This window comes from Monodelphis domestica, chromosome 4 (genome assembly GCF_027887165.1).
Source record: "Monodelphis domestica isolate mMonDom1 chromosome 4, mMonDom1.pri, whole genome shotgun sequence".
Taxonomy (NCBI): domain Eukaryota; kingdom Metazoa; phylum Chordata; class Mammalia; order Didelphimorphia; family Didelphidae; genus Monodelphis; species Monodelphis domestica.
In genome coordinates, this window is record NC_077230.1 from 204644812 (window position 1) to 204666716 (window position 21905).

Consider the following 21905-nt stretch of genomic DNA (forward strand, 5'->3'; position numbering starts at 1 on the left):
ATATCTCAGAGATTCACCTCTGTGCCTTATCATTGTCTTTTACGACACAAGACAGTCCAATTCGATGAAATTAAGTGAACATTTGTTAAATGCTTGTGTTCAAGGCACAGATCTAGATTCACAAAAGTGAAGTAAGATTTTTTTTATAGCAAGGAATGTATATAATAACTGGGAAAATAAAAGAAAGGACTCTAGAAAAGTGTTATAAGTCTAAAGAAAAGGTTCAAAATATTGTGACAATTTGGGAAAGAAAAAAGGAATGTGAAATGAAGTAGATCTATCAAGTTTAATACAAAATTATATCATTCCTTTCTGGAGGGTGAGAGGTATGGGCTAAGCTGTCATCCATTTTTCAAGGCTATGGTTTCATGAGTGTCACTTCCCCAGTTTGGAATTTCTTCTAACAAAAGAGATATTAAAGTCATTTATAACTTAAACCTGGAAGGTTGCCCAGGTTGCTGAAAGGCTAATTTACTTGCTCATATTCATACAACTGATATGAGTAAGAGGTGGAACTTGAATTTGGATCTATATGACATTAAGGTCAACAGTCTATACGCTAATCAACTGATTAAGCACTTATTCAACATATGCTATCTGCCAAGTCACTTATTATAGGTGCTGGAGATAAATAACAAAGGCAAAAATGAAAGCCGTCTCTGCCTTCTGTGACTGGATACTGGTTATTCTGTAATGTCAGAAATATTCTACATCCTCACCTCCATCTGCAGACTTCTTTCGATTTAACACAAAATAGACTTTTCACTGGAGGCCTTTACCCTTCCTTCTGCTCCTATTATCTTCCTTCTGAGATAAGTACTAACAATAACACTGCTAATAATAATTTAATAAACATTAATTGAATACTTAATGTGTTGTATCAGGCACTGGGCTAAGCTTTAAGGATAAGAATAATAGGAAATAGAATAAGAAGAAATAAGAAAAATAGAGTTTCTGCTCTCAAAGAGCTTAAAATCTAATGGGGTAAAACCACATAAAAGAAAGCTAGAATGGGGAATGAGGGGGAGCAGATACCACAGCTTGTTTACCTGTAAGGGACATTATTGTCCATTGAGTTCAAACTCTGCAGCGCTGTAGATAAAATGTGAAAAGTTGCTGGAAAGATATTATTATTATTTATTATTAATATTAAAACCATGATTAGTATTTATGTAGTACCTATTTGTTTGGCAGTGATCTAACTATTTTACAAGTATAATGTGTATAGATGCAGAGATATTAAATTGAATGCTATGTGTGAGAAGCATTAAGAAAACTGGTTTGGCTGAACTATAATGTATGTATATGAAGGAGAGTAATGGGCAATAAGTCAGAAAAGGTAGATTAGTATAACAATTCTAAAATGCTAGTGGATTATATTGGTTCATAGAAGCACTAAGGAGTCATAGGATTTCATCAGTCAAGAAGAGGAGTAATATAGACTTAGGGAAATCATCCTGGCAACTGAACAGAGGCAAGTTTGGAAAGGGAAAGGAATTAAAGAAGGGAAATCTATTATGAGTCTAGGTGAGAAGTGATAAGGGATTTGAGGATGTAAATGTAAATGGAGCAAAGGGATGGGTGTAAGATATTATGGAGTAGGTCTTGCTATGAATATCCACTAACAATAAACAAATTATTCCTCTATGTCTGACCGAATCACTTATCTAACAGGGGATGGTTGACATCAATCTTGTGGTTACAGAGATATGTTTATTATTAACATTTTTTAATATATTGAGAACCACTGAGGACAATTAAATAAAATTGGCATAAAGTGGGGATGGTGGTTGAAGTCCTAGCAGTGTCACAATGGATGAAATCACATGTAATATAGGCCAGTAAGGGAGGTTACCCCCACCTACACTGGTGAATTGGGGAGAGGGAAAGGGATGAGGGGAGAAGAGATTGATCTTCCTCTCTCTTCCCCTTGATGAAGAGAATCTGAGTTTGTTTCCCTGAGGGACAGAGTATGTCTTCTCAGAGATTTGGTTTGGGAGGTAGAGGTTAAGGATTGGAAAAGAGGGCTTTGGAGAAATGGCCCACTCCCTCCCTTCTTGATCTCAGCTGTTGTTGTGAGGCAGGGTAGATTTTCCTGCCTCTGGATCCTCCCAAATACCCCAACTACCACTTTCCCTTTGAGATCTGGGTTTACTCCCCAACCCTAGTCTTGAGCTAATCCTCCTCCTTAGGGAGAGGTATGATTCTCTCCAAATCTTCAGTCCCCTTCTTTGGTGTCAGAAAGCAGGCAGACCTGGTCTATATAATAACACTTTAATAGAAAATCACCCAGAGAAAGGGAAATAGGAGGTTTGAGAAAGGAAAATGGGTAAAAGGAGTCCCTAAAGACTGACAGACTGACCCCCTTCAATTTCAGGGAATCCAGGCTCTAAGCCTTGACTCTCTTGTAGTCTGCTGCTGGTTGTCCCTATTCCTGAGCTAATTTGGTTATTGCTGGAGTTCAGGACAGATTGGGGGGGATAGAGAGGCAGAGAAAATCCTTGGGGAGGATTTCCTCAGTAGAAGGCTTCTTCTAAAGTCCAATCTATTGTGTTGAGGTGAGCAAAATATTTCCAGGGATTGCTAGGAAGCCATTGGTGACCAAAGGGAAACCTCCAACCTTTGAGATCCTCTTGTCAGGCTCTCAGCTGAAGGAGTCCGAGTTGAAGAAGCAATTTTTGAGTTCTCCTCAGCCTCTGTTCTCTTTGGCATCCTGGGTCAGTTTCTTTCTGCCCCTCCCCCACTTGGGCTACTTCTTGCTTCATGGATCTAATTTCTCTCTTTTGCCATTTCTTCTTTTTGCATATTCCTCTCTCTTACACACAGAAGACTCTAACTTCAAAACTTAGGCAAAAGTGTCAAAATAAAGCTATGTAAGGGTCAGAGTTTGAATGGAGAATCTTTAAAGGGATCTCATAGTCTGGAGATGGGATCATTGGATTATGAATTTAAAGGCAAACCTAAAACAAGGAGCTGGAGATATAAATACTATTGGTCAGAGTCAAAATGTAGTCTAAAATTGAGAGAGGCAATCCAAAAAGAAAAAGTGAAGAGTTGATTCCTGTGAATCTTAAAAACTGCTCAAACTCTACCTTAAAACATTTGGTTAAGGCTATTTCCCATTTTAAACAATGAAGGTACTTAGTAAGGAATGTATCAGGAACTTTAAAATTACTCCATGCATACTTAGGCATACTTTAGGGGAAGATAAAGTTGTAAAACTCCTTAGTGAACAATGAAGGTACTTAACTCATACTTATAGTGAGGCCAAAAGCCCTTAAGCTAGGTCTATTTTTAGATCTAATACAAAAGGGTGCTAAGTACCTGTGAAGGGCAAATTAATCACTAAAAGGTCAGGCAACTTGCAAGGGACAATCTTAGCAAAGAGGTGTGACATACTCAGATGCTTTAGTCTACCCAGAGTAGGTGGTAACAAGATGTGAATTAAGAATGGTCAGTCCTTTGGAAAACATCTACTGTGGTTGGTAGATGTGAAAATTTAGGGGAGGTGACATAGGAGAAAATTTTCTTTAAAAGGAGGTCAGGGGCCTCTGGACTTAGTTCATCTTAGGAAGCTGAATTGGAGTCTTTCGGTGGCTGAACTCAGTTGAGCTCAGGAGCTGAACTGGAGGGTCTCTCTGAACACTAGAGTTTTGCTTGGGACAATCTTGTGGTGAGTGATTAAGGACTGACTAGTCTCTCTTAAAGCTTATTATTTCTTCTTACTCTGTCTCTCTCCCTTTATTTAATTCTCCATAAAACCCAGCTAACTTGGGTATTTCATTTTGGGGAATTTTTCCCACGGTGACCACTTATTTTTTATATAAAATCAAGACACTAAAAATTATCTTTACAGTTTGGGCAATTCAAAGTCTTGAAATCATATTTTCTTGGTCACAGTTTATGGCAACCACTCTTTTGTCTGTAACAATCCCTAGAGGTTCAAGAGGGTAGATGATACTGAGAAAATATTTTTTCATTTTCTTTTTCATTATATTTCCTCCACTTACATGTGTTTACACATGTAGGTTACAGTTGTTTTCTGACATTTTTCAATTCAGGGTGTCTCTCTCCCTCCTGTTCTTTCCTCACCACAGGTTGACAGGAAACATGACAAAAGTTATACAAGTACTATCATGCAATACATGTTAATCATGTGAAAGAAGATATCATTTATACATGGAAAAATTTCATCAAGGAAATATGTTAAAAATTTTATGTTTCAATCTGCATTCAGACTGTCAGTTCCTTCTATGGATGTGGCTAGCCTTTTCAGTTATGGGTCCTTTAGAATTGTCTTGAATCTGTGCACAAGAAAGTATTTCACCATTTCTCAGCTACCTAGTCAAGAGGACTCTTGGGTTTAAGACAGTGGATCTAGCCACTTGTAAAACTGAAATACAGGGAAAGAGAACTACAAGGCACTAACCTAGACACTGATAAATAGGGTTACCAGAGTCAGAATAGAACAAGTAGTGATAATGTTAAATAAGACAATGAAGAACTGCTTTAATCACTGTACCCCAGGGAGGAATGTTCCCAAAGTCTAGATTCAGAGGCAACTTGAAGTCTGAATTAAGTCAGCTCAATTTCAGGGAATCAAGAGAGAGAGTTTATTTAGGGAGATGTGAAAGCCGGTATCAAATAGGATTTCATACACCTATTAGTTTTGTAGTGTAAGTCATAATATCAAATACAGGGTAGCTGGTGGATGGATACACACAAGTATGACACTGAATACAGACAAACTGATACAACTTAACATTGTAGATAATGCTATTTGTTATAAATCTAAATTCAAAATAGTACAGATTCACCAAAAATGCCATTTAAAAGAGCTTAGGTAATTCAGGAACTTATAATAAGAAGGTTCATGAGGTTCTAGTGTATATGTTCATTGTCTGTCATTCCAATGAAGTGCTTGAAACTAAAAATCATTATAATGGGTCATGAAAAGATAAATTAATTGAAATGAGTCTGTCAGATGTTTCCTCAATTCATATCATCATTGGTTCAATGGTATTTGTATACTTTAGATTTGTAAGAATAAGTCAAATCTGTTCTACTCTCTAAAAATTTTCCATTTCTATTTCATTTTAATAAGTACTGATTAACTACATCAACCTAAAATGAAATTAATACATGGATTATGATCCAAAAGATCATTTGTAAGTAAGTTGTTTTAGTTGATGTTTTTCCCTAAAGAAATATCTTTCTAAAACATGGTTAAAAATATATGAATTATCTCCTTGGTTAATTTTTGAAAGATTCCAGAAAATCACCATCACATTTGACAAATAAGAAAAATATATTCTGAGTTCAACCAAGTGATTATGCTTGTAACAGATCACTGCCGCTGACAATGCACTACTACTGAGCAGTGGTGGTGTTTTGAAGTTCTGAAGAAACACTCCAGGGTATTGAAGCATGTAGAGCTACAAACTCTGTTTAAAAAAAAAGAAAAAAGAAAAAAGAAAAACCTAGGGAAGCTTCACAGTTTCCCTGCCATCATCCTTCTTTCCTTTGGCCACAAGGTTTGATCTACCACCTTTGTTTTTGACTGTGACCATTGATTGTGTCTCTCCTAACTGGCCCAGCACAGAAAACAGCATATTTTCACAGCTTCTCCTCTAAACTCTCTGTCCTAAAACAAACACACAGGTTCTAATCCAAGTGTCAATAAATCCTGATAAATATTAACATTTGCAAGGTAACAATATCAATGAGAGTAACATGATGTCACTCAATAATACCAATATTTAATCAATTACCAAGCAATAGTACACAAAATTATCTAGTAGAAATAGTAACAAACATCAACCATAGTAGTGAGCAAATAACATACTAATAGTATTCACAATAATAATGGTTATGAGACAGGTGAATTCTTATTGGTGTTGCCAAATAACAACCATTAATATTGATTATCACTTGAGTACTACATAAAGGCCAAGATAAACAAGATTTGAAAAACAATCAATTAAAAAACAAGATATGGGGGAAAAAGCCAAATTAGGAGTGGAAACACACACACACACAAAACCATAGTATTCATGCCATTCATTTTTTTCTTAAAATAAATACTATTAGAATTAATTAAAATTTCAATTCTAGTTTAAAATAAATAATGACAGTAGAATATAATAACAAAATTCATTTAAAAATTCAAGATCAGAAATAAACTCTAATATTGTTATCAGAAATTCCTGAGCAATTTTTTTTAAAAATTCAAGCAAACATAAAAAGAAACAAACAAACAAAAAAACATCTGGTCCCAGGATACAGTTTCCATTTATACATATTGATTAATATTAGGCTCCTATCTATGGGACAGACTTATAAAAATATGACATTCTCAGCAATGATTCTTATGCATTATGTTAGAAGGCAAAACCTTTAAAAAATGGGATGGAAAGAGGAAGAAGGGAGTTGAAATTCAAGCCATGCATTGTCTTTTATGAGAAGCTGACTTGCACACTCAAGCCATGGGAAAAGAAACAACAGACAATGTAAGGAGAGTCCACCATGGATATTTATGTGATATGTTAAGTCCTTCAAGTATATTGTTTATTATTTAAATATATTTTATTTACTTTGTCGAGCATTTCCTAATTATATTTAACGAAATATTTAACATTTTTTTTTAATTGTGAGTTCCAAATTCTCATCTCCCTTCCTCTTGCACATCCTAGCACCTTCAGAAGGAAACAATTTTATATTATATTAGAGATGTGAAATCATACAAAAAAATTCCATATTAATGAAAAGAGACAGCAGACCAAAAAAATACAAAAAATAGAAAAAGAAAAAAATGTAAAAATATACTTTAGTCTACATTTACAGTTCATCAGTGCTCTCTCTAGACGTGGATAGCACTTTTCATAATGGATATTTTGGATTTGTTTTGGATCATTATCTTGATAAAAGAAGTTAAAGCTTTCATAGGTAATCATCCTTATAATACTGCTGCTACTATGTACAATGTTCTGCAGCTTCTGTTCACTTCAATTTGCATGACTTGGTAAATGTCTTTCCAAATTTTTCTGAAACCATCCCACTCATAATTTCATATAGCAAAATAGCATTATATCACAACCATATATCATAACTTGTTAGGCGCTTCCCCAATTGTTGAATATCCCCTCAATTTTTAATTTTGTCACCACAAAAAGAATTTTTCCAAATATTTTTGTACAATAAGTTTTTTTCTTTCGTGTGTGTGTGTGTGTGTGTGTGTGTGTGTGTGTGTGTGTGTGTGCTAGAGTCCCAGTATGGATATTTCTAGTTCAAATGGTATACATGGTTTATAGCCTTCTCAGTATATGTCCAAATTATTCTGAAGAATGATTCTGTTCACAACTCCACCAACAATGCATTATTGTCTCTATTTTTTCAAATCCTCTTTAGCATTGTCATTTTTCTTTATCAGTAGTGTTAGTCAACCTTATAAGTGTGATGTGGTATCTCGGGGGTTATTTCAATTTGACTCTCTAATTGGTGTTAATTTAGCGCATTTTTATGTGACTATTGCCAGCTTTAATATTATCTTCTGAAAACTGGCTGATCATAAATTGTGAGTATTTAACAAATTGGTAATGGCTTTTATTTTTATAAATTTTGCTCAGTCCACTGTGTTTGAGAACTGAGGCATTTATAAAAGAAAATTACTGTATAATTTTCACATTTTTTTTGTTTTACTTCTAATTAGTTTTGTTTGGGCAATATATTTTTAATGTAATGAAACCATAATGATTTCTTTTACTTTCCTTCATGACGATGGTTTCTATCTCTTGTTTGGTCATATCGTCCTCACAGTTATACATCTATAAGGTACATTTCTCATGCTATCTTATGTTATGATGTCATCCATTATTTCTAAATCATTTATCATTTTGACCCTATCTTGATATAGAGTGTAATGATTACTTTCTACCAAATTGTTTTCCAACTTTTCTACCAATTCGTTATAAAATTGTGAGTTCTTACTGTAACATTATAGGGAAAGATGGGTGGATATGAAGAACAGGGGATACAGAAGGTTTGTAGCAGGGAATGGAGGAGTTGAAGGGAGAAAAGGAGTATGGCTGCTGGTGAGGCAAAGGATAGAGATGCCTTCTGCTGAGAGGCTATTTTTGAACCAAATGGGGTGTCCAAGAAATGAGCCACTTATAATAGCCTGCAGGGATGTCTTCTGACTGGATTGTTGCCAAAGTTGCCCCAGAGCAGATACACATGGACTCTCCTGAGGGACAAGCCTTTTCCCAGAATTTGGTTTCCCATCAGGGGTCTGATAAGGGATGTTTGTAATTGGATGACTGAACTGAGGTTCAGCTCCCTCTATGCACCAGGAAAGATAGTTGACTTACCTGACTGCTATATTCAAATAAGATAAATTTTAATAACCAGTTTGGATTGGAGCAGTATCAGGGAAGAGGGAAGAGTGATGTCCCCAAATATGGTTGGAGTCCTTCTCAGCTTTGGAGCTGAGGCCAGGCCTCCCAGGCTGGTGGAGGGTTTCTTTTATTCATGTCTATGCTATATCCGAGCTAGTTTTCTTAATTTCAAAATCTTAGCAGTAGACAGCAAGCAACAAGAAAAGTTCTGACATTCAGAACTGGATGGGCCTGTATTTTTGGGCTGAAGAAAATAGAGGCACTTCTATCCAGACTGGGAAGGACCAGCTCCTCTCCCCACCCATGCCAGGAAGGAAGTCCTAGTCACAAGACCCACTGCCACTCCCAGTTGCTCCTTCCCCCACCAACTGTCAGTCTTGACAATTTCTTCTCTCTCTAATATTTCCATTGTTGCCTGTTTCAACACAGTGGCAGAAAGTCCAGAACATGTTCTAGTTTCCTTTCCACATTATACCCCAAACTAAGATTCTGGGGTTTATCAAATACTAGATTACAATGGTCCTTGAAAAATGTGTATTGTTTACCTAATCCATTCTACTGATTATCCACTCTATTTCCCAGCCAGAACCAGATTTTTCTGATAAAGACCATTTTTTATTTTAAAATCGGTGTGAAGAGACAATCAGACTCTCTTAGTTTATTTTTAAATGTAATCATTAGCAATCTTTAATTTAATCAAACCAAGAATTTGAAGTACCCCTATTTAGCACTTGGTAAGTCACTAGGTAAGAGAGCTCCCAGGTCACTTACTAGTTCACATCACCAAAGGCCACAAGCACTGCCTTGGGCACTGCTAGGCAAATTGCAAGACTGCAATTGGTTCCTGTAAAGAGGGGAAGAGACAGGAAGTGACATAGAAAAAGAGGGATAATAGGCCAAGCTCAAGGACTGATTATTTCATTCTGTGTTGGTGAGATGGGCTGAAGGGAGACTCTTGGAGACAGTCACTTTTTCCTGAACTCATCCTGGGCTGGAGCATTTTGTGCTGGCGAGGCTTGCTGGGTGAGTGACTCAGGCTGAAGAAAGAGTCTTGTGTTGGAGGATTTCTTGCTGAAGACACCACTGGAACTTCCACATGGAAATTTGGACTTGAGGGAGTCCTTGCAGGGTCTGAGTTGGACTTCACCAGATCAGCACTTGGACCTGTAGGCTAGACAAGGCTCTGTCTCCTTCATACATTTCCCACTTTCAGTCTCTCTACCTTGTTGTAAATAAAAGCTCCTAACAGTTTTTTCTGACTTAAGGGTTAATATTTTTTAAACAGTGACCACAATCTTACTTTTATAACTATCATGTTTAATCAAACCTAATTTTAAATCTTACATCTGGAAAAGCAAGGCTGACTTCCTTATTGACTGACAGATGAGCAATTAATATTTTTGCATCTGTTGGATGTCTTAATTTGTGTGAAATGTTTTGTAGTTGTTTTTATATAATCTCTAGATTTTTCTTGGCAAGTAGGCTCCCAAGTATTTTATACTTTAATTGATATTTCTTTTATCTTTTTCTGCTGATTTTTATTGCTAGAATATAGAAATTCCACTAATTTTTGTGGATATATTTTAAATTCTAAAACTTTACAGAAGTTAATTATTTCATCTATTTTTTACTTGCTTCTCTATGGTTTACTAAGTATGCCATTATATCATGGGCAAAAGTGAGAGTTTTATTTCTCTTTTAAATTAAAAACATTTTTATTACATATAATTTTTGGCAATAATTTTTTGACATTTTAGAATTCAAGTTTCTCCTTCCCTCCCCTCCTCATGCTGCTCAACATGATGAATAGACTAGCATAATTATATACATACTTTTGTGTAATATATATTTCTGAGTTGTTCATGTCATGATATAAGTCACATATAACACATATAATAGAAATCTCATAAAGGAAATAGAATGGGAAATACCATACTTTGATTTGTACTCAAATTCCACCAGTTCCATATTTGTCTGTGGATAGCATTTTCAGCATGAGTCTCTAGTTCTTGTCTTAGAGATTTGCTTTGCTGATAATTGTTTAGTCCTTCACACTTGATCATCATAAACTTTTTCTAGTACTGTCTTCATTGTTCTCCTTGTTCAGCTCACTTCACTTTGCATAAGTTCATATCTTTTCATCTTTTTCTGAAATCATCCTGTTCATCATATTCCATTAACAGCATATACCAAAATTTGTTCAACTGTTCTCCAATTGATGGATATGCACTCAATTTCCAATTCTTTGCCATCACAAAATGAACTGCTCAAAATATTTTTGTACAAACAGGTCCTTTCCATTTTTAAATTATCTCTTTGGTATACAGATATAGAATAGTATTATGGGATTAATGGGTAGGCCTAGTTTTATAGCCCCTTGGGCATACTTCCAAATTGCCCTCCAGAACCTTTGGATCAATTCACAGATGCAACAGTAATGTATTAGTGTCCCAATTTTGCCACATGTATGTCCTCAAACATTTACTAATTTATTTTGCTATCATTCTGGACATTCTGATAGGTGTGAGACTGTACCTCAGAGTTGTTTTAATTTTCATTTCTCTAATCAAGGGTAATTTAGAACATTTTTCATATGTTAGCAATAGCTTCAATTTATTCATCTGAAAACTGTTCACAACCTTCTACCATTTTCCTCTTGAGGAATTATTTATTTATATTCTCATAAATTTGACTTAGTTTTCTATAAATTTGACAAAATAGGCCTATGTCAAAGAAATTATCTATACATGTTTTTAACTTTTTTGTTTCCCTTCTAATCTTCGTTACATTGCTTTTGTTTAAATAAATCTTTAAATTTAATATAATTAAAATTATTCATTTTACATCTTGTAATGTGCTCTATTTCTTATTTGTTAATAAATTCTTCCCCTCTTCATAGAGATGACAGGTAAACTATTGTACGTTTCCCTAATTTACTTATTCTATCACCCTTTACACCTAAATCATATACTCATTTTAACCTTTTCTTGGTAAAGGATATAAGATATTCATCTATACCTAGTTCCTGCCATACAGTTATATAGTTTACCCATGAGTTTTTGTCAAAAAGTTAATTCTTTATCCAAAAGATAGGGTCTTTGGGTTTATCAGGCTCTAGTTTCCCAAGGTCATTTACCCCAATATATTGTTTATCTAATCAATTACACTGATCTACCATTCTATTTCTTAGCCAGTATCAGACTATTTTTATGATTACTGCTTTATAGTACAGTTTAAGATCTGGTAATATTAGGACTCTTTCCTTTCCATTTTATTTTCACTAATTCCCATTATATTATTTGTCATTTGTTATTCTTGATAAATAATGTTATGATTTTTTCTACTTCTATAAAAGAATTTTTGGTAATTTGGTATGGTACTGAATAAGTAAATTTAGATTGTATTGTCATTTTTATTATATTAGCTCAAACTATAAATGAGCAATTAATATTTTTTATAATTGTTTAGATGAGACTTTGTATGAAAAGTGGTTTGTAAATATGCTCATATGATTTCTGTGTTTGTATTGGCAAGTATATTCTGCATTTTTGTAATGTTTCTATGACCTAATACACTGTCAATTTTAGTGTAAGTGCCCTATACTACTGAAAGTAATATAGATTCCTTTCTAGTCCCATTCAATTTTCCCCAGAGATCTATTAAATATATTTTTCTAAAATTTCTTCATTTCTTTCTTGTTTATTTTTTGCTTTGATTTATCTAGATATATGAGAAGGAAAAGTTGAGCATAGTTTTTAGTATACTAAATCATTAGTATAATTTTACTATTTCCTCCTGAAGCTCATTCAATTTCTCTTTTAAAATGTAGAGGCTATAAAATTTGGTGCATATATGTTTAGTATTGGCAATACTTCATTGTCTATGGTACCTTTTACCAAGATGTAACTTTCTTTCTTATTTCTTTTAATTAGATCTATTTTGCTTTGACTTTGTTTGAGATCGTGATTACTACTCTTGCTGTTTTCATATCACCAGAAGTACAATACATTCTTCACTAGCTCTTTCTTTACCTTTCTCTGTGTCTCTGCCTCAAATGTGTTTCTTTAAAAACAAAAAAAGAAACCTATTTTAGAATATTGGTTCTCAATCTATTCTGCTATCTATTTCTGGGTTTTGGTAAATTAATCTTGTTTATATTCACAATTATGATAACCAACTGTGTATTCCACTCCATCTTATTTTCTCATTATGATCTCCTCTTTCCCTCTTTTAAATTTGATCCTCCTCACAAGTTTTTTTTTTCTTTTCATTATCCTTCTACTTCACCCTGTCTTCTGTTGGTCTCCCCTCCCTTTTCTTATTTCCCTCCTACTTCCTTTTAGGGTAAGATAGAATTCTATACTCAAACAAATGTAGTTGTTGTTCCCTCCTTGAGCCAGTTCTGATGAGAGTATGGTTTAAACATTGTCCATCATCTCCCTCATCCTTCCCTCCACTTTTTTCCCTCTTTAGGTGAGATAATTTACCACATTCTACCTTTTCCTTCCCTTTTCTCTTAGTGCAATACTCTTTTTTTACCACTTGATTTTTTTTACATATCACATGACCCTTATAAGCTTACTTCCACTTTCTCCGTTTATGAATACTGCTTCTAACTGTTATAATACTAAAAAATTTTTTTTTTCCTTTTAGGATATAACTAGTTGATTCTTATTGATCCCCTAAATTTTCTCTTTTTTATTTACCTTTTTAAGCTTCTATTGATTCTTGTATTAAGCTTCAAATTTTCTGTTTAAGTCTGATCTTTTCATGAGGTATTATATATATATAGTATATATTTTCATTAATTTAATTTAATTGTTCCTTGATTTCTCATGGAGACTCCCCTCATTATTCTCATTAGACTCCCCTCGCCATATTCTAATTTTTAATATATTTTTCTTCAGCGGTCTTTTGTACTTCTTTTTCCATTTGACAAAGTCTCCTTTTATAGGGAGTTATTTTCACTAAGGAATTTCTGTATCTCTTTTTTCTAATGGTTAATTCTATGTTTATGATGTCAATTTCTTTAGTATATTTTGTACCTCTTTTACCAGGTGGTAAATTATCTTTTTATAATTTTTTCCTTCATTTATTCAATTTTTAAAATTAATTTAGCCCTTCCAAGATCTTGTTTTGCTTCTGCCCAACAAAAAATTATTTGAAGCTTTGCTTCTGGTTATTTTGACTTCAATTTTCTTCATTTGAATTTATGACTTAATCTTTCCTGTAGTAATGATAGATTTTTATGGTCAGCTTCTTTTTTATGTTTTTTTCCCATCCCATTTCTTAATTTTGAATTTTATGTTAAAGTTAATCTCCATTCCCAGTTTGCAGATAGAGGTATACAATCTCAAGTTTGGGGCTATTCCCTTAGTCTATTTTTGGAAGTGTTTCTGGAAAATTGTAAGTTTTTAATGCTTCCAACATAATATAATCTGAGAAGAGGTATGTTCACTGCTCTCCTAATCTACATTTTTCTGATCCCTTGGAATTGAAATTAATATTGTTCCTTAGGTGCCTTCCTCCACTGGGATGAGAAATGATACAGTTGCTTAGTTTCCCTAATGCATTGTAACCAAAAATGATACTACCCCTAAAGGTTCCAGTTCCCTTTTGATGGAAAATTTTCTATGCCCTTAAATCAAGACTCAGAAATGGATATAGGAAATTGATTAGCCAAAAAGCAACTCATCCTATGTCTAGTTCTAACACATGGGTCTCTTACAGTCTCTTTCTGACCAGTTGCTAAATCCCCTTACTGTCTCTGTCTTGAGAGTTTCTAAAGCAGTTGCTGCTTTTGTTGCCACCACCTAGTCTCATCACAGGTGTTTTAACTTTGTGTAGTCTGGGCCAGCCTCCTTTCTTCTTTCACAGATCTCTTTCCAATCTTGGGCTAGAACAATGCCACATTCTGACCTTTTGTAAACTCTACCAATTCAGAATTTGATTTGAGTCATTATTTTAAAGTTGTTTGGAGGAGAATGTTGGCAGAACCCAACTGAGTACACTAATTACTTCAACATCTCCACTTTGCCTTCTTTCCTCCTGTGTTTTTGTTCTCAGTACACTCGTTACTAAAGGGAGCAGTCCCAATTACAAAACAAAATAACACAAACATAGTCACAGTCATTTGTCATTGTTTGTTCATTATGGTTTTGCAGCAAAGCAATATGAACAGAACGTTAAATAGCAACCACAGTTGAAGTACTGTCCTATTACTGCTGAAGTATATTTCTTTCCTCTTGTTCTTTCTCAATATTCTTCTTAATTCCACTGAATGAAACACTATAACAACGAAACAAAAATAATAACAAAACTCCACCAACAAGTCCTCATCTTCTGTTAGCTTTCTCTTTTGCCACACTGGAAAGAAATATAACTCCAAGGGTTTCTGTAGCAGGCAAAGCCTTGCCACAAGTTTCTAGTTATTTAGTTTAATTTAGTTTAGTTTAGTTTAATTTTCACCAGTTCTTCCGATTCCAATAATTACACTCCTTTCTCTGCCCTTCTCTGACCATCTTTCTTCTTTTTGAGGTCTTCCCATCAATGAATAGCCATTGTTTTTGTGATGAGGCAGTACATATATATATATGACTAATTTTTCAAAGGGTCCCAAGACATTAGACATAGAATTTCTGGATCGTTGATGGTGTGGCAAGGATAATGCTAAATAGCTCAATACAAATGTGTTTCAATGCAACTTTGTGCCCTCACAAAAGTGTAGTAATGAAATGTTAACATCAATTCCATTCCTGTGACGATAATCTAGAGAGAAAAAACTGAGAGATATTATGACTATAATTCAAGTTACACCAAACTGGCAAAAGTTTTCCTTCCCACACTGAACAATGAAACAAGGGATCTAACTGTATTGACATTTTATTATATGATGAAATCTTTTTAATGATATTTAAATTTAATTTAATAAAGATCATTTTATCTTTATCTGATGTCATCATATTTTGTCACTTACTCCACTAAGCTATGTAGTTGTTAATAATTTCTACAACATGTAATGTGTTTCAGGCAGGTAGGCAATAAGTACTTATCAAACATTGCTGTGCTTCAAATAGTGTGCCAGTCTTTTGGGAAATAAATGTAAGCAGAAAACATTAAATATAGACTCTGCCTTTAAGGAATTTATACACTAATAGTAGATAGAATCTATAAAAATGAGCTGAAAGTGGAGAAAAGCAAGATAAGGTACCCATGCAAGTAGCATGAACGTGAAGTCTGGAGAATCACAAGCACAGCTGGAAGGGAAATGAAACTTAGTCAACTTGTGCCATCTCCAAATCTGATGCTCACCACTGGGAGAAGGGTATCGGCATTACAGAGGGTTATTCGGAAATACAAAGGTAATTGGGTCATGGCAGCAAGTTCTATTAAGTCAGAAACAAAGACAAGAAAGGAAAAGATAAAATATTTATCTTTTTAAAAAATGTTAATGTATTCTTGGTTTGGTTTGATTTGTCTACATTTGTTTTTTTAATTCCCCAGGAAATATACATAAAAAAATTCTGAAATGTATCAACTTTTTTTTCTCATTAAGGGAAAACTGGAAGTGAATTAAATTATTTCATGGTCTACAAGGTAAACCTGTGTTTTGTTCTTCCTTTTGACACCTTGACTACCTCCAGAAAACTCAATAGAATTGGAGTACTTCAATGCTTAAAAGCTAATTGTTTGCAGTGTTTTACCTCATTACTTTGCTCTTCATTCAGTTTGCTAGTAATATGCATCTGAATGCAGAAATACTGTTTTGTTTATTGAATATTGTTGATGCTACATTTTAATAAAAATTAGATTATGACCTCCCTAAATTCATTTCTCCTGACATAATTCCTTTTTTACAATACTCTACTGATACTACTGTGATTTAATCCCATTTTAGTTAAAAGAAATTGCCCTCATAATCTTGACTATTTTAGATAGAAGAATATTATCTTTTTATCAGTTGAGTTTATCAATTTATTCAGATAAGTAATAATAATAATAATTTTCTATTAAAAAATTCATTCAGTGCTGTTCCTTGATGCTACATCTCCTGGAAGGCAATTTAAGATCTTTATATTTGTGGCATTTCCTAAATAACGTGGCAGAATTGTAAAGAGAACATTTTTCTAGGAATGTTAAAATATCCCTCCTTGGTCATGAATAAGATAGGATTTAAAACATACACTTGGGAAATGGTAATGTTGACAGTTATAGATTGCTCAGTTGAACGTAGGAGAAATAAAGGTCAAAGTTTAAATAAAGAAAAAAATATATGTAGGAAACAGAAGTTCACTGAAAGGCATGCATGACTAGCACACATTCTAATGACACAATTTTATTTTTAAATGTTCTTAATGAATATAACTTTTTATCATGCTATATACCTGTACATAGATCTAAATTCAGGTCATTTCTATACTTGATTTTAATGACTATCATAGCTGAAAAAAGACATGACATTTGGCTATGCTTACTACAGTATGACACTCATTTTGCAACCTAATCCACAAGCTATGGAAAAAGTATTTGTTAAAATTCAACAAGTATGAATTTCCATATTTCCTTTTGCCAGTCATTATTTCAAAATGATCCAAAAGAGTAAAGATAAAATTTAACTCTCCCCTTATTGTGAAGATTAAATTGTAACCCCTGACTATTTTTAGATTTAATCACCAAAAGTGTAAACACCCTACTCAAAGTTGAGTGGGAAGATCTGCCCATTTTTAGATTTAATCACCAAAGGTGTAAACACCCCATTCACACTTGAGTCGGGAAGGTCGGTGACCCACATGTGCTATAGTGGGTGACAAATCAGAATCATCTGACTGCCTCCTGGGAAGTCCTAAAGCAGGACTTCAACAGTGATTGGTAGACATAGAATTAGGGGAAGGCACAGGAAGTGATGCAAGAGAAAGTGTCTTTAAAAGGGAGTGATAATTTCCTGAATGCAGTTCTACTGACAGTTCTTCATTGTTTGGAGTGGAGGCTAGTGGAGAATCTGCTGACTAGACCCGAGACCCTGTTTCTGGTGAGGCTGCTCTAAAATCTCTTCTTTTCTACTGGCAAGTGGTGAGTGAAAAGCTGACTCTTAACTGTTGGATTTTCTGAAAACAACTAGCCTCAGGAGAAATTTACCTCTTGAGAGAGACTTCCCCAGGTTCTCAGCTTTGCTGAAGCCTAAGGACTAACTCTCCCTGCCTGGGTTGAGCCAGAGGCCAGGAGTAAATTACTTAATGTTTAAGCTAGATATTTTATCCTATCCTCTCTCTGATTTTCTTACTTCACTCTTTCCATATTTTGTAAATAAATTGTAAATAAAACTCTTTGGAATTAATATAAATTCCTGGCTACCTTATTTTAAATATAACCTAGTCCAACCTTTTTACATAAATAGCCCCTTTTCCCCCTTATAAGAGTTAATTTTTTTAGATTTGTGTTTTAATAAATATTATCAAAATATAATGGAACAGTTCATTTGGAATACTATTGAATAGTTTAGAAAATTTTGTTTCTTGGTTTTGGAATTTAAATAATAGTGTAGAAATTATAAATATTACTTTTTGAAGTAACTAGATTAATAAAAGGATAAAATGTTGGGTCTATATTCAGTTCAAATATAGACTCAGATATCAAAAAGCTATGTGATTTTGAGCAAAACACTTAACCTGTGTATAACTGTTTCCTCAACTGTAAAATGGGGATAAAAATATTATCTGCCTCATGAGATTGTTGTGAGGATCAAATAGGATGGATTTTGCAAAGTACTTTCTCTGCAAATTGTCAAATATTAAAAAGATAGGAAAAGACCATGTTGTTAGTGTTGAAAAATGATAGGAAATTATTGATGGAGCTGTGAAGTAATAAAATCATTCTGGAAAGTGATCTTTAATTCTACTAAAATGTGAGTTAAAAAATGTCTCTCAATGTAGACATTCATGGCTGAACATATGTGGAGGTCAAAGATAGAAATAAGTATTTAATACATGCATATGCCAACACATTTATAGTAGAAATTTTTAAATAAAAAGGAACTGGAAACAAAATGTACATGCATCAGTTTGAGAATGGTTAAGTGGGTCATACTATATTAATGCTTTGGGATATTAATGTTGTGGAAGAAAGAAATGCTAAAATGAATGCAATAAATGGACTTTGCAAGGTGATCTCATGAAGAGATGGGCTGGAACACTGACTGCCAGTGGGGAATACAGAATGGAACATTCCAGCTAAGAAAAGGAAGAGCATTTAGAGACTGCTGGGTCTTTTCTCTTTGACTTGAAGAGGGAAGGAGCAAAATCTTCATTGAGCTTACTTAGCTACAATCTAAATCCCTTCTTGATCAGAAAAAGATCCAGATCATTCATCTGTTTTACAATTGATGGGATAGGGACTTTTTCCCTTCAGGGAAGACAATAACCTATCCTTCAGAAGATTCCTTCAAGCCATATATCTGAGAGAATAAATACCATCCTCTTGAATCTACAAAGACATTAAGATAGTCTGAGACTTAGTCCCAGACTTGTGCCTCAAACCTCTGAAGACAAATAGGAGGGAGTTAGCTCAGGGACTTCCTCTCTCCTCATTTATATCCTAACCCCTTATCCAATAAATAGCTATTTTACTTTACTGAAGACTCAGACATCTTACATGTACTTAGAAGGGGGATTACAAATAACATCAACTAAAGAAGAGACTGAAAGGGGATTTTCTCTTACCCTTCAGCTCTAATCAGATCTGACTCCATAGTTCAAACAGCTCTGCCTGGGGGGAGGGAGAATTGGGGTTACCCTTTATCTGTTCCCTTTCTCTCAAATATTTGTCAAAACTATGGTTCCTTTTGATTCCCCACTAGTAAGTACAGTTTTGATACCCCAGATGGGACTCAAACTCACAATCCCTGGTTTAGGATTCTTATCAATAAGTAATAAGTATAATGACATCATGGAAATGTAGGAAATATATTGTCATGCAAAGCAAAGTAAATCAAGCCAGGAAAACATGCAAAATGATGACAATGAATATTATTCTTTATTAAGAATGCTGGCCCACTGTGGAGAAAGATGATTTGAGAAATTAAGGTAATACAAAATTTTAAAAAAGATTTATGGCCTTTATATCAAGGGAACAGATTGAGTATATATTTAATTGGTTTCTATTTTTAATAACTGATAATCATTGTACTATTGATGGCAATTTATTACAGAAAAAGGTTGGCAATTTTGAGTACTTGTATATTAAAAATAAATGCATCTTTAAATCATTAAAAAAGTATTTTACTGTCATACAAAACCCTTTTTCACATTAGACATTGTTGTAAGAACAAAGGCATACATAACCCAATCCCCAAAATAGAACCCAAAATACACTGATGTGAAAGATTACTCCAACAGTTCTTTCTCTGGAGATAGATAGAATTCCCAGTCATAAATCTTTTAGGAATTTCCCAGATCATTGCATTGCTTGGAGTAGCCAAATTTGTATACATAATTGTCATCCAGTCTTGCTTTATTTTGTGCAATGTTCTCCCAGTTCTGCATATTTCTCACTACATCAGTTCCCAGTGATCTTTCCAGCTTTTTCTAAAATTATCTTGCTTATCATTTCTTATAGCACAAAAGTTATCCATTACCAACACCTACCACAATTCATTCAGCCATTCACCAATTGATGGACATCCCCTCAATTTATAAATCTTTGCCACCACAAAAAGAGCAATTATAAATATTGTTGCACAACTGGGTCCTTTAATCTTTTTTATTATATCTTTGGGATATAGACCCACTATTGGCATTACCATATTAAAGTTTATGCACAGTTTTATAGCAATTTACATTTCCAAATTGTCCTCTGGAATGGTTGAATCAGTTTACAAATTCACCAAAAATGCATTAGTGTCCCAATTTTACCCCACATCCTCTAACATTTGTCACTTTTCTTTACTGTCAAAATAGTCAATCTGAAAAGTGTGGTGGTTCCTCAGCATTGTTTTAATTTGCATTTCCCCAATGAAGAGTGATTTAGAACAATTTTTATATGATTATTGATGACTTTGATTTCTATATCTGAAAATTGCTTGTTTATATCCTTTGACCATTTGTCAGTTGAGGAATGGCTTGTATTCTTATAAATTTGAGAAATTAGATCTTTATCAGAGACATTTGTTATAACATTTTTCCTGCTTTGTTGTTTCCCTTCTAATCTTGGTTAGATTGGGGGTTTTTTCATACAAAAGCTTTTTAAATTTAATATGATCAAAATTATTCATTTTACATCTTATAATACTCTATATCTCTTGTTTGGTTATAAATTCTTCCCTTCTTCAAAGATATGCCAGGTAAATTATTCTGTTACCCTATTTAGGGATTGTATCACTTTTTATATCTAAATCATATATCCATTTTGACCTTGCTTTTTTATAGGTTGTGAGATACTGGTCTTTGCCAAGCTTCTGCCATATTGTTTTCCAGTTTTCTGAGCATTTTTAGCTAAAGATGAGTTCTTATTCCAAAAGCTGCAATCTTTGAGTTTATCATATACTAGATTTCAAAGATAATCTACCCCTGTATATTGTGTATTTAATCTACCCCATCAATCTAGAAATTTATTCCTTAGGCAGTACCAGATTGTTTTGCTGATTGCTGTTTTATAGCACAATTTGAGATCTGGTAGTGCTATGCTTCCTTCCTTCACATTTTTTTCTCTTTAGTTCTTTGATATTCTTGACTTTTTGTTCTTCCAGATTAATTTTCGTTTTATTTCTTCTACTTCTAAAAATAATTACTTGGTTATAAATCTTTAAAGAATTATTTTACCATTTACTTTTTTATCAGTAGTACATGGTACTTTTATAAAAATTGACCATATATTCATACATGAAAATTTTGTAATTAAATTCATTTTTAGATCACAAGGCATTAAAAATTATCCTTAATGAGGGTTCATGGAATCACAGAATAAAAATTAATTGAAGACTAAATAATGAAATTTTAAATAACAAGTCATAGAAACAAATAGTTTTATTAAAGAAAATAATAACAATGAGACAATGTTCCAAAACTTATGGGATATAGCAAGAACAGTAATTAGAAGAAAATTTATACCTCTAAATGTTCATATCAATAAAATGGAGAAAGGAATTCAATTAAAAATTTAGAAAAAGAACAAATTAAAATTTCTAAATATTAAACTGAAAATCTGAAAAATTAAAGGTAATATTAACAAAATTAAATGCAAGATAACCATTGAATTAATCAATAAAATTATTAATTTGGTTTATGAAAAAATAAATCATTGAAAAATATGATATTTAAAAAGAAAAATCTCTAACACCAAAAACAGAACATTTTGCATTAAAGAAGTTGAAACCAAAACATTTAGTAAGAGTTATTTTTCTCTATCATATGGCAATGAACTTAATATTTTAAATGAAACATATGAATACTTGCAAAAATATACATTTCCTAGAGAGGAAGATGTAGAAGATTTTTAAAAAGCTACTTTAAGAAAATAAAT

The 21905-nt window shown here is 33.4% G+C and overlaps 1 long non-coding RNA gene across 1 annotated transcript in view; it reads left to right on the forward strand.

Moving 5' to 3' along the window:
- The first annotated feature begins 2928 nt into the window (after nucleotides 1–2928).
- LOC130453735 (uncharacterized) overlaps nucleotides 2929–21905 on the forward strand; it is a 58157-nt gene continuing 39180 nt past the window's right edge. The window contains exon 1 of the long non-coding RNA XR_008911265.1: nucleotides 2929–3673. This is a non-coding gene — a long non-coding RNA (uncharacterized LOC130453735). The remainder of the gene's footprint in view (nucleotides 3674–21905) is intronic.